Consider the following 13,608-nt stretch of genomic DNA (forward strand, 5'->3'; position numbering starts at 1 on the left):
ACATTTATTCGCGATTAAATAAAATCCAGAATTTCATAATAAATTTTTTACACAATGTAAAGCAGAAAATAATTTGCGCAATAGAAAGAATAAAACTAACACGAAGCATTGCTAGAATAAAAAATTTTAGTTTCCATGTTTTTAGTTCATTAATATAATATATCTGCTGTATGTAAATATATATATTTAATCTTCCATTTTTGCAATTTAATATATTTCGCATTGCAATTTGCTTGACTAAAAATAATTAACTGATAATAATGATTAACTGAAGTACCTTTAACATATAGATGACACGCGGTTTTATACGGCCGCATTGCGGCTTTCGAACAAGCGAGGCAAACTGATCTCCCTTTCTCTCTCCCCCCCCCCCCTCCTTCCCCCCCCGCCCCGTTTTATTCGCGAAAACGGCGATCGTTTACCGTCCGTTCGTGCCTCGCTCCGGTCAATCCGAGCAAATATAAATTTAATGACGAGATGTGGCGGGAAAGAGAAAATCATGATGGCCAGCGAACGTTGAAATTACGTCGCTCCGTTAGCTTCGTAAAATTGCACCGCTATGTCGTTACGCAGCGAAAAATCGCCGCGATTAGTCCGATATTCGATTGACGATCGTGAAAGTTTAAAAAAAAAATGCACCCGATATTATGGAAATTTGTACAAATTCAGCAATCAGTGTGGCAAAATGTGATATTTCAATATTCTTTCTTAAGATTGCTAATTCTTGTATTGAACATTGAATCTAATAATTATTAATAAATGTCATAATCAATATCTCTTTACGTAATAAATTCTATTTTTTATTTTATATATATATTGTGAGCGCTTTATTTTTAAGAAATTTATTTTAAGAAATTAATTTTTTTATCAGATGGTCATTGTTAGTTTTTATAAAACGTTCTTTTATAAAAAGTTACCATTTTATAAAAAATATTTTTTTCTCTTATAAAATGATTGAATTTACAAAGAGCTTGTGATATATATACAATATAAAAGTATGACCTGTTTCTAAAAATTGCAATCTATGTTCTTTATTTCTGAAACTGAATTTTACATATTTATATGATATGAAAAATATGAAATAGCAGATTATTTTTCTTAAATTATTTGGATATTAAATATAAAACTTTCAATATATTCAAACACATGTGCTCTTATGCAAAATTGCATTTAAATAGCATATAAAATTATTTCTAAATAAATATCTGTTCGTTAATCAAAATACCACTACACTTCACAGTTTTTTCATTCAATTTGGATTATTTAAAGAATTTTGATAAATTAAATTTTATCGAACGTAATCGAAAGCGAAAGAATAACAGTACAGGGTTAAATGCGCAAAACACAGTTACGAGGCATACGCAAGTGAGCTTACATACACTAACACACAATGCGCGCGCTATTGTGTACAAATTAATTTTCCGCTTTTATACCCAGATGTGTCAGATACAGTGCCCGTGGCTGTATCAATAAAAATACTCATGCTTTCAGTAATTAGCCTGTCAGTAGCAGTCGCTGGGTACAGAATAGACTTGACCCGTTTACTATCTAGTAAAATACTTTCCGCTACGTTGTGAAATAACAATCTAGTCGATTTTTCACCGACCGAACAATCGCAGCCATTGTCATCCATGCAGACATTTTTCTCGTTTTACAGTGACCCATGTAACCTATCTTCTTTTTCCTTTTTTTTAATAGACAGCTACGCGTGCATTTTTCGTCGACAATTTTTCATCTATTTTTCCTGCTTTATCCTATCATATTTTACGAATAAGAGTGATATACTCTCTACATTATACACATACGACGCATATTTAGTTATAAATGGCAAATATTCTGAACTTTCTGCATTGTTGGCAAAATTTTTGCGACAGCATTATCGGTTAAAAAATTTATCGCATTTAATGGAATATTTGGAATAGTAATATTTTTTTATCACATGTATAATTTTTAAATTATTTTCTTCTGAGAATTTTATGTGCTAATTATATTTATCATGTAACAAGCGATATAAGGAATATAAAATAGTTCAAGCAATGTTTTTTAATTATAATTTAATTTTTTTGATAAAATAAAGATACAATAGTTAAGACGAGCCTTGAGTTATGTCTTAATAAATAATAGAAATAAAAATTTTTATAACCGTGTTTTATCATACATAACATTTGCAAATTTTCATCCTGCCTTAGCTTGTCACTCGCAATATGCGTAAAAACTTTTGGTCGGTTTCACCAACAGCCTTCTCCTAAGTTTTTCTTAGGTCTCGCTTGTCTCAAGTAAGGGGAAAACTTCTTTTGTCCATTAAAACTGAAAACTTTTGGTAGTCTTATGCGAGCCTTTCAGTGAGACCTATTAGAGACCCGCTAATTCTGTGATTCGAAACTTCATATTCCCTGGCGGACGCAAAGTCCACCTCCTTCCTTATCCTTAAAGAGATAAAGTTTTCAGAAATCCATTACCTTTCTCCTCCCTTACCTAACGCCGATCTGATGCTGCTATGTCTGGATATATCTGCTTGGATGATGTTCCTGATCCCATGAAATGGAATTGCGCCTTTCTGTTTTCAGGAAGATCTCGTTGGAACTCGGACTTTACTCTTACGAGAATTCCTCGACTATGTAATATTAACCATACGTTAAAATCATATTTACTTGGATTAAACTTCGGTATAATGAAGATTATCAAACTCTCAATAATGCGAGCGGTAAGAAACAAGAATTACTTTCTTGATTATAATTTTTCGCCGTGCTCGGCAAAATAGAATTTCTTCTTCAACTGCCTTATTCTTTTATTTCTGCAAAAATTCTGCCCTAAAAATAATAATTACACTGATGGAAAAATAAAAAAGTAGATTTCAAAGAAAAATTATAGAATTATAGACTTGAAAAAGAATTATGGGATTATTCCAGTCAATTGGAATCTATTAAGGTTCCATATTAAATTATAGTTTACTAAACTTATTTTAGCATAACTTTTGAAAAGCTTGCACTTTTCCGCTAACTCGTACAAGTGAAACTTGACGTTTTGAAGTTTCAATTTCACTCAGAATCTTTAATAATTATTTAACTTTATGATTAAATATATTGTGTAAATGAACAATGACAAAATTAATGTTACATTTTATTAATTTAAATTAAGATTATAATATGCACTTTGTTATTCAAGAATTCATAGTCAGTGATAGTTCATATTTTGACCGAGCAACGTGATATGATTTGTGACAAATTTATTTGAAAATTTAATTTGGTGTAGAACCTTATTATAACAAGACATCGTTTGAATCTGACGCTTTTAATAAGTTGCGGCAGTTAGATGAAAACGGATTAAACGATTAGTATAACAGGATTATAGCTCATCGTCTTGACGCGGAAGAAAATGAATCAACACGGGAGAGGGAAAATGGATCAACATGTTGCGAGATGAATTTGTCTCGGTTGCGTGACACCGTTTTCCATGGATGAGCTTTACTCTAGTTTACACGATGCGCAACTCGGACATACGGTCGCGTTAGGATTTCCCATGCGGGGTCTGCATCGCGTTACGTATAGTGCAGCATGAAATATGCAATGCTATCTGCTGTTATCTTTACCGCAACGCCACGACCTATCTGCACTGTATTTTCGAGACCACGATCATCGATCGACGGACACTCCAATCGACTTGTGCCAATCTTAATTTACTTGTGTTTACAATTGTCGCAAGAATGTGTGTATTTTAACGTAATAAATATCGCTAAAGAATTTATTCTAGGGATTCATCGCGATCATTACAATCACATAAGTATTATAAATTTCTTAAAAAATTATAGCGATAATTATATATATATATATATATATATATATATATATTTAGATTAACTCGTGCTTTTTTGTAAATTAAAAATTATTCCTGTAACAAGTAATAAATTAATTCGTATTTTGCATATACTTAAATTTAATTTTATTACTGATTAAGGAATACTTTGCTGTGAGAGACGCGCTTATTTTTGAATCGTAGAAAAATTTTTCATATTTAATTTCTATCCATCGATTTCTCCCCTTCTACGGATCAACGAGATAGACTAAATTCCATGAAAAACATCCAGGCACACATTGCCAATTAAAAAGCCAATTTCCATCAGTGGCCATCTGCCGATCTTTTCGCCGCCAACCATAATGCATTCGTATAAAAGCTTTCGTGTGGCCACCACCAGTCCGAATAGTCAGTTTATCTACAATTCTATTCTACCGCAAGAATTTCCCGAAAAAATTCGATTGGTCCCCTATCCTCTGTATACAGTCGGTCACACAGTCAAGTACAAAGTTAACACGCGTGTACTGTCGTCTCGTCGTCTCTCGTCGTTCTCATAGTCGACTCCGACTGCGCCGGCAAGCCGAGCGATAAATTAAATCGGCGCGTGCATCGGCGCGATGCAATTAACAGCGTTCACAGGGTGCTTGAGTGATCTAACGAGCTCTAGCACATACGCTTCGCGGCACCGACATCGTCGACGACAGCGTCAGCATTGGTGCACGATGATGCATCCCGGGAATCGCCAAATGATTTTTATTTTTTATTTTTTTCTATTTATTTAATTCGTTTTTTTTTTTTTTTTTTTTTTTGGTCAGCGATCGAGAATCGCGACATAAAATGTACGAATTTTTTTTTACACATATATAGAGAGAATGCCATTTATTTCAATGACTACTTTATCAATAAAAAATCGATTTTATCGATAAACAAATATTTATTATTTTGTTTATCATGATCGTTTTATTTCAAACGAAAAATTTGATCTGCACGTTAATATTTTGATGCAATTGGCACTTTCTAAATTGATAATATGTGACAGATAAGAAGAAATCATACTTTTGCTCTCTTTAGCGTTTAAAATTTAGCTTTGATTATTCTGAATATACTCTCAACAAGGCATATTAAGTAAAAATAATATATCAAGTGTTTGATTTTTGGACTATGAGAGCATTTATATATATTTTATAGAAAAAAAAAAATATATATATATATAAATACATGTTATTTAAGAACACACATAATATACAATATATAATCTATTTGAGAAGAAAGCATTTCTCAATCTTCGAGCATAAAGTTTACAGCATCGAACATTAATAGATTAATCATCTCGATAAGACTATCTTCAATCCCAAGTGAGAACTAGATGGCTGCTCGAGCTGGATCGCACGAAAGTCATTTGCGATTCCCAGACGTGCGAGGCGACTCCCTTTTCGTCTAACTTTCGGTCGAAGTCTGGTAGGAGATTTCGGGTTTAGGCGAAGAAGGAAGAACACGTTATCGCCACGGATCTACGGTAACTAGGTTCCCTGTTGGCGCACTTAGGGCGCAACTCGCTGCAGACCACTACCCGACAGTAGTGGCTGTATAGTAGGCGCCAGCAACAGATAAGGGCGCAGTCTATAAATTAATTAGCCTGAGTCTACGGGACTTGAAAGCCGCATGCGCGCGCCAGCAACCTACCTAAATTTGCATTAAGCCACCCCATCGAGCGAACACGCGGAATTTACAGCGAAGCACGACGTCGCGCCTATGCTGCCTTGTAGACGCAACGGCTTTCTATTTAACTTATCAAGAAACCATCCAGAGCTCGCCTTAAAAATTGCATTTAATGAACAATGAAGCTAAAATGTACACATTCTCGTTTGGAAGATAATACGGAAGATAAAAAAGAACGCGGCAATATTCGTTTGAATATTTAGATTTTTATTTAAAGAGAGTATTTTTTATTGTACTTTTGATGTATTTTTATTTTCTTTTTCTTTTTAATGTTAATATATTAATTTTGAGACTTTGCTAAAAATCGAATATAAAGTGATTTGTTTATCATATTTATAAAAAAAAAAAAAAAAAAAAACAGTTTATATGAATATTTTATATTCGTTAAAATAACAAAAGAATTAAAAATATTAAGTCTCATAGATTTAATATGAATATTGCAAATGAGTGAATTTGCTTTAAAATAAATTATAATGATATAACAAGTATATAACTTTTAAAATTTACTCAGTAAAAGAGGAAAACAAAATTACCTAACTTTATTACTTTATAGTTACTCTAGGCTATAAAAAAGCTTAAGCTTTTGCAGAATTTTTTCTCGCTTTATAAGCTATTAAGAAGGGTAAAGCGGGGAAAAAGCTGAAAGCGTAATGGCATAATAAGAAGATTAACTACGAATAATGCCACAAATCTTAACGCATTATACTTTTATATTATATGAAATACTGTGCGCAGGTGTGATAGTAATGTCGAGAAAGAAAACTTTGCGACAAGACGCTCCGACCACTAAGACAATTTCGCGCTGTCTCGAGGGATGCCGTTGCCGTATGACAGTTTCAAAAACACTTCTTAACGAAGACGAGGAAAATAAACTAGTCGGGAAATTGCGCGGCGAGAAGTTGGAGATAAAGATCATTCATTGTTTTTGCGCAAGAATAATATTTCCATGGGAAGAAAAAAAAAGAAAAAGATTTTCTAATCTATTAATTAAATAATAATCCTAATAATACTTTATCGCGGTATTTTATAGGGAAGACATTACTCTCGATTTGACGTAACTGTACCCTTCTGCGTTTTCGCGCAAGTGATGAAAATAAAGAGACAGGTCGCGATAAAATTCCAACAAGAGACGATTCTTTTTCTTTCGACATGCCGAGACGCCGTGTGCGAATAAACGAGCGACGCGGTTTTAACTTAACAATCGAAACACTTTTCGGAAAGAAACTTTTTCAATCCGTACGAAAGTTCATGGTAATTTCCGTAGACGCCGCAGTTGGCGAAATTTCGTCTCGTTTTGAGGAAGCGCGATCAGGTCGTAGAGAAAGCGCCCAGAGGCGGTATCATATCTACCGTGTAACTACTGATCCTTTATGCGAGAGTCAGAATGGCCGTCGAGCCGCCCTTTTGTCGCCCGCGAGAAATTGAAGCGCCGCGGAAGAGGTCTTATGAATATCTTATGAATGCGTATAAGCCGTCGCGCCACGGTATTACACGGTGTCGCCGGTGTCCCGGATAAAGCGCCGCCACTGAAAACTAGCCCTTCTTACTTATCCCACGAGCCCTTGATGGGGCCGCGATCCCGGGGCAACGTTTCCACTTTTTCGCGCATTATACGCCCACGAACAGAAGGAAGGGGGAGTGACGGGGGGAGGGGGGGGGGGAGGGAGGCTAATCTGCATTTAACGCTGCGCCACGGTGGCGACGCTTTTTATCAGGCTGTTTATGCGATATTCCCTCGCATTACGCGAGCAATCAGGAACTAAGGAGAAGAACGATAAATCGCCGACTTAAGCTTTCCGGTTCTTGAGCTTTCAATGACAATGATTGTCGTATAATAAATGTCACAGACGAGATACTATTCTTTATTTCAAAAAATTTGAGATTATCTATTAAAATTATACAGAACATTTTTAAACGCAATCTGACGCGGAATGAAATTTTGCAGATATTTAATTGATTAGAATGCGAGATACATATGTATATCTTTAATAGAATTAAATAATTTAATTTTTTTTTGTGATGTCTCTCAAAAATGTCAATATTGAAGCGATTACTCAACGGCAATAGACGCAAAAAATTGTTTTGTATAAAAAGATTTTGCATATTAATATTTTAACAATTTTTATACAGACATAGGCTATTTAACGAGTTTCCTTTTTTAATAGATAATAGTTGATTTTAATATACGTAAAAAATATATTTTGTAAATTCTGTTACGATGTGAAACCTATAACGATGTTTCGCAGAGGCACTTCCGAATATCAGACCAAGAGCCAGCCAGTGTCGACACTTAATGGTGTAATAAATTCTTACATCGTTGCTCCTTTCTTCACGCGACACTTCAGGCAAGTCACATGAGTGATCGTTAAAATGATGTAACTAAAACCCAAGGGCTTTTGTAAATGAGATATTACACGTAATATCTCATGCATGAGTTATTTGCGATGCGTTCCTTTTTAAGAGCATCTTATTTAAAACGTACTCAAAGAATAATCTAAAAATACTTTTTACTCTAACTTTTTTATTATTTTTTTTTTTTTAATAAAAGATCAAAAATAAATAATAAAATCCTTTTTTTCCAGCGCCGCTTTTCTTTGCTTTTTCAATTATTTAATCTTAATTATTAGAATATATAATATTACAAATTAAAAAATTATAATCTTTACAACATTTACACAGAGTATATAGTCGTACATATATTATATCAATACATACACAATACGTTATTAAAGAATACCGTAATACAATAAGTGGGCGCAATCCCTGAATGAAATCACATGTTAGAAAACAATCGGGGGGAATCTTGCTATCGTCTTAAAAAATAAACTTTCTTTACGTGCACTTTATTGGTGGACAATGGGGGGAGTCGCGTATCGGTGGAAAACATTCCACGATTGCGGAAACAGGGATAAGAATGGATTCCACGAGAGAAACGGGCTTTTTTGTTCGACTACGAGAACGGACCTTTATCAAATACTGAAAGAGAGGACTTCCCCTCTCCTTCCGTTTTCCGCGAGTACACGTCTACGGTGGTGCTCGCACAACGCGGTCTCGATACGTAGAACCTCGCAAAAGTGCTACGCGCGCTACTAGAGAGGAATAAATTTAAATATCGCCGCGGCCCTTTGATATGTTAACGAGAGCCGTCGCGGCGCAAGGGGCGATATTCTTTGATAGCGATTCTTTCCGCCGGCCCTTTTCTCCCCTCTATCTTCTCTTCTGGTTAGTCTTGTCTCTCATCGTCTATACATTTCTGGTTCTCTCTCTCTCTCTCTCTCTCTCTCTCTCTCTCTCTCTATATATATATATATATATATATATATATATATATATATATGCTGTAATCTACCCACCCTATCCTCTGCCTCTCTTTCTCTTTTTTTTTTTGTCTCCTGTTTATCTCTCTATCGTTTTTCTTTTATCTTTCGTTGGAATTCTTGTGTATAGTACGATTTATGTTTTTAGAGAATACCTCGCCCCACCACAAATATATGCAAATACCATCACGAAGGAGAGTTAACTAGTTTTTAACATTCTTGTCTTTTCCTTTTTTCTTTTTGTATCATTAAAAAAAAGCCATTTGCAGCATTGCTTCACCATTTTTTTTATATCTCTATATTTTTTCTTTCAGAGTATTTAAATCGTGTTGGTATTAACTTCTTGATATATATATATATATATATATATATATATATATATATATATATATATCCTTTATATTTATTTCTCGTTATACCTCGGAAAGAAGCTATTTAAATATTTAATTATCTCACCGCGATATACATATATATATATATATATATATATATATATATATATATATATATACACAGGAAAAGCTCACGAAGCGTGCACAAGGATGTTGGGAAAAAGATAACAACGAGATTCGGTCCTGGAATTTTTTAGTTGCCAGAAGTTCTCAGAGCAATTGTTTTGCCCTTTCTTCTCCGTCCTACCATCTTGTTCCTCTTTCCTTCTTGATTTCGTTGTTTCTCTTCTTCGTGTTCGAGCGTTGTTCCTCGCTTGTGACATTTCACGACGATGTCTATTCGCTGTATGTCCAGAACTCGGACGTGCCAGACCTTTCTTCGGTTTCCTTATCCCAGTTCTTGCCTCTGATGTAATTTCAACCCGTGTAATTCATAATTTCCTTGGCACATCAATGCGTCGCCCGTAGCATCTATTTAATTACTTGTTGGGCTCTGGACGGTAGGCATACTTAAAAATGAAAAATCGAGTTACACACACAAGAAAAGAGAGATCCGTTGCTGCGAGACATCCGAAAAATAAATTGGATTCAATTTGGAATCGTGTACTTTTCGACATAAATCTTTCGAATTGAATATTTGCAGTAGTTAATTTGTAGCTTTTTTCATTGTTGCTCTTCATTTATATTATTAGTTATATTAGAATGAGTGTGTAAGATATTTTGCACATTTTATATGCTATTTCTTTATAAATCCTATATTTTTTAATAAATTATATTAAATAATATACTTTTTTTCTCTATTAAAGATACTGATGTTATATAATGATTCAGTAATTAATAAATACACATCAATGATAATCAAAGCGATAAATCTTTAAGAAAAATTTATTCATCTTGCATATACCATACATACTTTTTATAAAAATTATATATATTAGGATGTTATTATTTATTGTTAGTGAAGTCAATAACAAAGATCAGTGTAAAGAGCTATTAAAATACATAGCGATTCATACATACACGCACTCTACAGCTTTTATATTAAAATATTAGTCTATTATTTCAATTTATCGAGCAAACTAAATATGTCAATATCATAAAGCGTAATATATCCAACGGATCTTCCCTCCATCGAACCTGTCGGAATGCATTTCGCCGATGCATCACGAATTACCTTGTAAAATGCAAAAACCGTTGCTAATCCACTGTTGTTACATCGTCGGAATTATGAGCCACTTTGTATCTATGTTGAAATATAATACGATCATTTAATGCAATACTAGATTATTCGCGGTTACGGTATCTTCGAGATATAAATTGATCCAGAGACACGAGTGATATCATAAAGCTCCTATTCATGAAATAATTAATGAAATAATAAACGTGTCTACAACAGCGCGTGATGCTTATTACAACAAAGTAACTAAGTAAATGGACGCCGAGACTGATATCAGAGTCTTGAAGACTATCTCCACACACGTGCAAGATTATCTTTCTCATTTATGATATTTTCCTCAACAGTTTTATTCAGTATTATTATATTGAATAATTATAGAGAGAGAGAATCTCTCAAACAATTCTGAAAATTTATTTCTGACAACTCTGAATTTAATTGGATTCATTGAATTTATTCTATTAATTTGACTCTATTTTATTCTATTAATAAATATCTTACAGGCGAATGACTTACGAGGACATTCTTATCGAATAAAAATATATTCAATATTAAATTTTAATATAACGAAATAATATAAAACTCAGTTTTTGTTAAGATAAATTTCATAAAGAGAATTGACAGCTATTTTAAACTTTATTTGCTAAAGAATAACAATTATATTTTTGTCAAATGCATTTTTAAATGGTTTGGCTTATTCATATATAACCAATATACGGAACGTTCAATTTAATCGCTTGGAAAATGAAAACTACCTCGAAACAGTTAAATAAGCAATATTTCTGCCTGACTGAGAGTAATGTTCGATTTTCATTTCTGTGCAATTTAAACGCTTTACCATCGATACATCGTTATATTAACAATCTGTCGGGTGAAAAACATTGAAATGAAGCAGATAATTATGTTTCGTGGGGATATTTGTGCTATATACTCATTGTCAGTAGCGCGGTATATGAATAATTTGACGCTAGTGTTAATATAATGATATACAAGAAAATGCAGCGTTAACAGCATACGAATAATAATATAATTAATAGTTACGGTTGGAAACATTTTCAGGAGTTAGGAGAAAATTTACAGGAAACTAGACCCTGCACGTATGAACACGAAAAAATTCCCGAATATCTAGAATTACACTCAAATATACCGTCTTATGTAAGAAAAGGATGCTATATAGAAAGATATAATTAGCCGAAATCGACTTTAACACGCCGTTAGACTTATTTAGCAGAATAGAATATAATAGCTTGAATAATAGTAGCCTAAAACTCAATATTATTTGTTGATTTAGCTAGTAAAAATATATATTATAAATATTATATACATGTATTCGTTTGTCATAAATAAAATATAGAGAATTTATGGAGTGTTTCTATATTAATCTTAATATTTTTCAGAGATAAAACAGATACGAATGTGTCTATATCTTATTCTATTCTAAATTTTTGTCTTAAATGTATTGCACTTTATTCCCAAGATTGATCTCGGACTATTACCTGTTATTGTAAATAATTTTTAAATGATGGTTATCAAAACGGATTATTAGCGTTAAAATAAAAAAATATTTAACCTTCTCTTTTTCAAGAGGTAAAACATTATTTTAGCTACTTTCAATCAAAATATTGATGTTTTTTTGCTTAAAAAAGGTCGTATACCATTCGTAAAACAATAATGCCAGGCTGGTATCGTTTACGCTTATGTGCGCTAAAAAAAACTATCGAATTACCGGGGATAGATCCGAGGAAATGTGAAAAAATATTTTTCGACAGAGAGTCGACGCGCGCACACGCGCGTAAAACTTTGTAAAATAATAAAATAATACTGGTCATGTACAACGAGATATATTGATCAGATTGGATCGTAAAATGAAAAATCGAACAGGGTAAACTGCTTTTCGCATAAATATCAGCTATTACAGATGATAATTTTAGATTTGCGTATTGTAAATTAGAGAAAAATATTGAGAAATAAATTAATTATTAATATATTGTAAAAAATGTGCGTTATATAAAAAAAGATTGCGGGGGTCAAAGTGCTACAGAAAAATACGTTATATATATTAATACGGCGGATCACTGAAAAAGTAATCTGCTTTCATGGTGAAGAGACTCGCCTTCGTAGCAAGATAGCCGAAAACCAATAACGCTGAAAATTGACTATATCATCTGTGCTCCAGAATGGCGGGAAAAATGATCGATCCGATGATATTGCGTTCGAAATATTCAATATCGTTTTTCCTACTTGCAGTTAACATGTATCTTGATAAAGTTAAATTGAGCTATACGAAATAGAGTTCAAGAATAAAGAGCTGAATAGAAAAGATCATTCTTAAATATATTGCTAGTAATGATCAGTTTTGAAATGATGAAAACGGCTAATGATCATGATTAAGTTTTAGTGAAAGAGAGGGAGAGAGAAAAAGAGATCTTTAAGATATAAGTATTTTTCTTTTCAAATTTTTACGGTACAGAAACAAATAATAAATAAAAGAGTTACGTAGTGTGGACAATTTATTCAGAAAATATAATGCCTCTCTTTCATTCTTTACGTTCATCCCGAAATGAGAATATTGCATGTAAAGGAAAACAAATGAGCGAAATATTCTCCGCGTATACCTATATTTTTCAGTATAATTTTCTCACATTGCGCGAGCTCATTTTGCCGCAAGTATAAGTAGACGGAGATTATATCAAAGAGAATGTTTAGATTACAAAAAGAGAATCTTTCCTAACTACGTATAATTTTTATATTTTTTCTGCAGAAAGAGTATTCCCCTTAACAAAAAATTTATAATTTATACATATAGTAATGTTTATATATGAATGAAAATAAAAAATAATGAGAGCTTTTTTTATTCTTTCTTTCCTATATTTATATGTATGTATATAAATTTGCAGACACGAATATATAAGAAACGTTTTGTACGAATTCCATCTCTTTCTCCTTCGACATTGCTTATAAAATCATTTAAATTCTCCAATCGCATTCTCATCTACATCTCTTTCATTTTTAAGCTTACATCATTGTCATTTTATGTATATAATTTTTTTCACTTTCTTGAGCTCAATATGTTATCACTCTACACCTGTATTGCTTTGCGTTTATATTTACATTAGCATTCGTGCATGGAATTTTTCACCTGACTTGCATTCAACAGCCAGCGTCAACTTTATCTTACCGGTTCCGCGATATTTCACCAACGCAACGATGGGAA

The 13,608-nt window shown here is 32.9% G+C and overlaps 1 protein-coding gene across 2 annotated transcripts in view; it reads left to right on the forward strand.

Annotated features, from left to right (window-relative positions):
* Fkbp14 (peptidyl-prolyl cis-trans isomerase Fkb14) overlaps positions 1-13,608 on the forward strand; it is a 61,720-nt gene that overhangs the window by 40,206 nt on the left and 7,906 nt on the right. The gene's annotated exons all lie outside the window — the stretch shown is intronic.

This window comes from Polyergus mexicanus, unplaced genomic scaffold (genome assembly GCF_030449975.1).
Source record: "Polyergus mexicanus isolate NDT 795.1 unplaced genomic scaffold, iyPolMexi1.0 SCAF_19, whole genome shotgun sequence".
Taxonomy (NCBI): domain Eukaryota; kingdom Metazoa; phylum Arthropoda; class Insecta; order Hymenoptera; family Formicidae; genus Polyergus; species Polyergus mexicanus.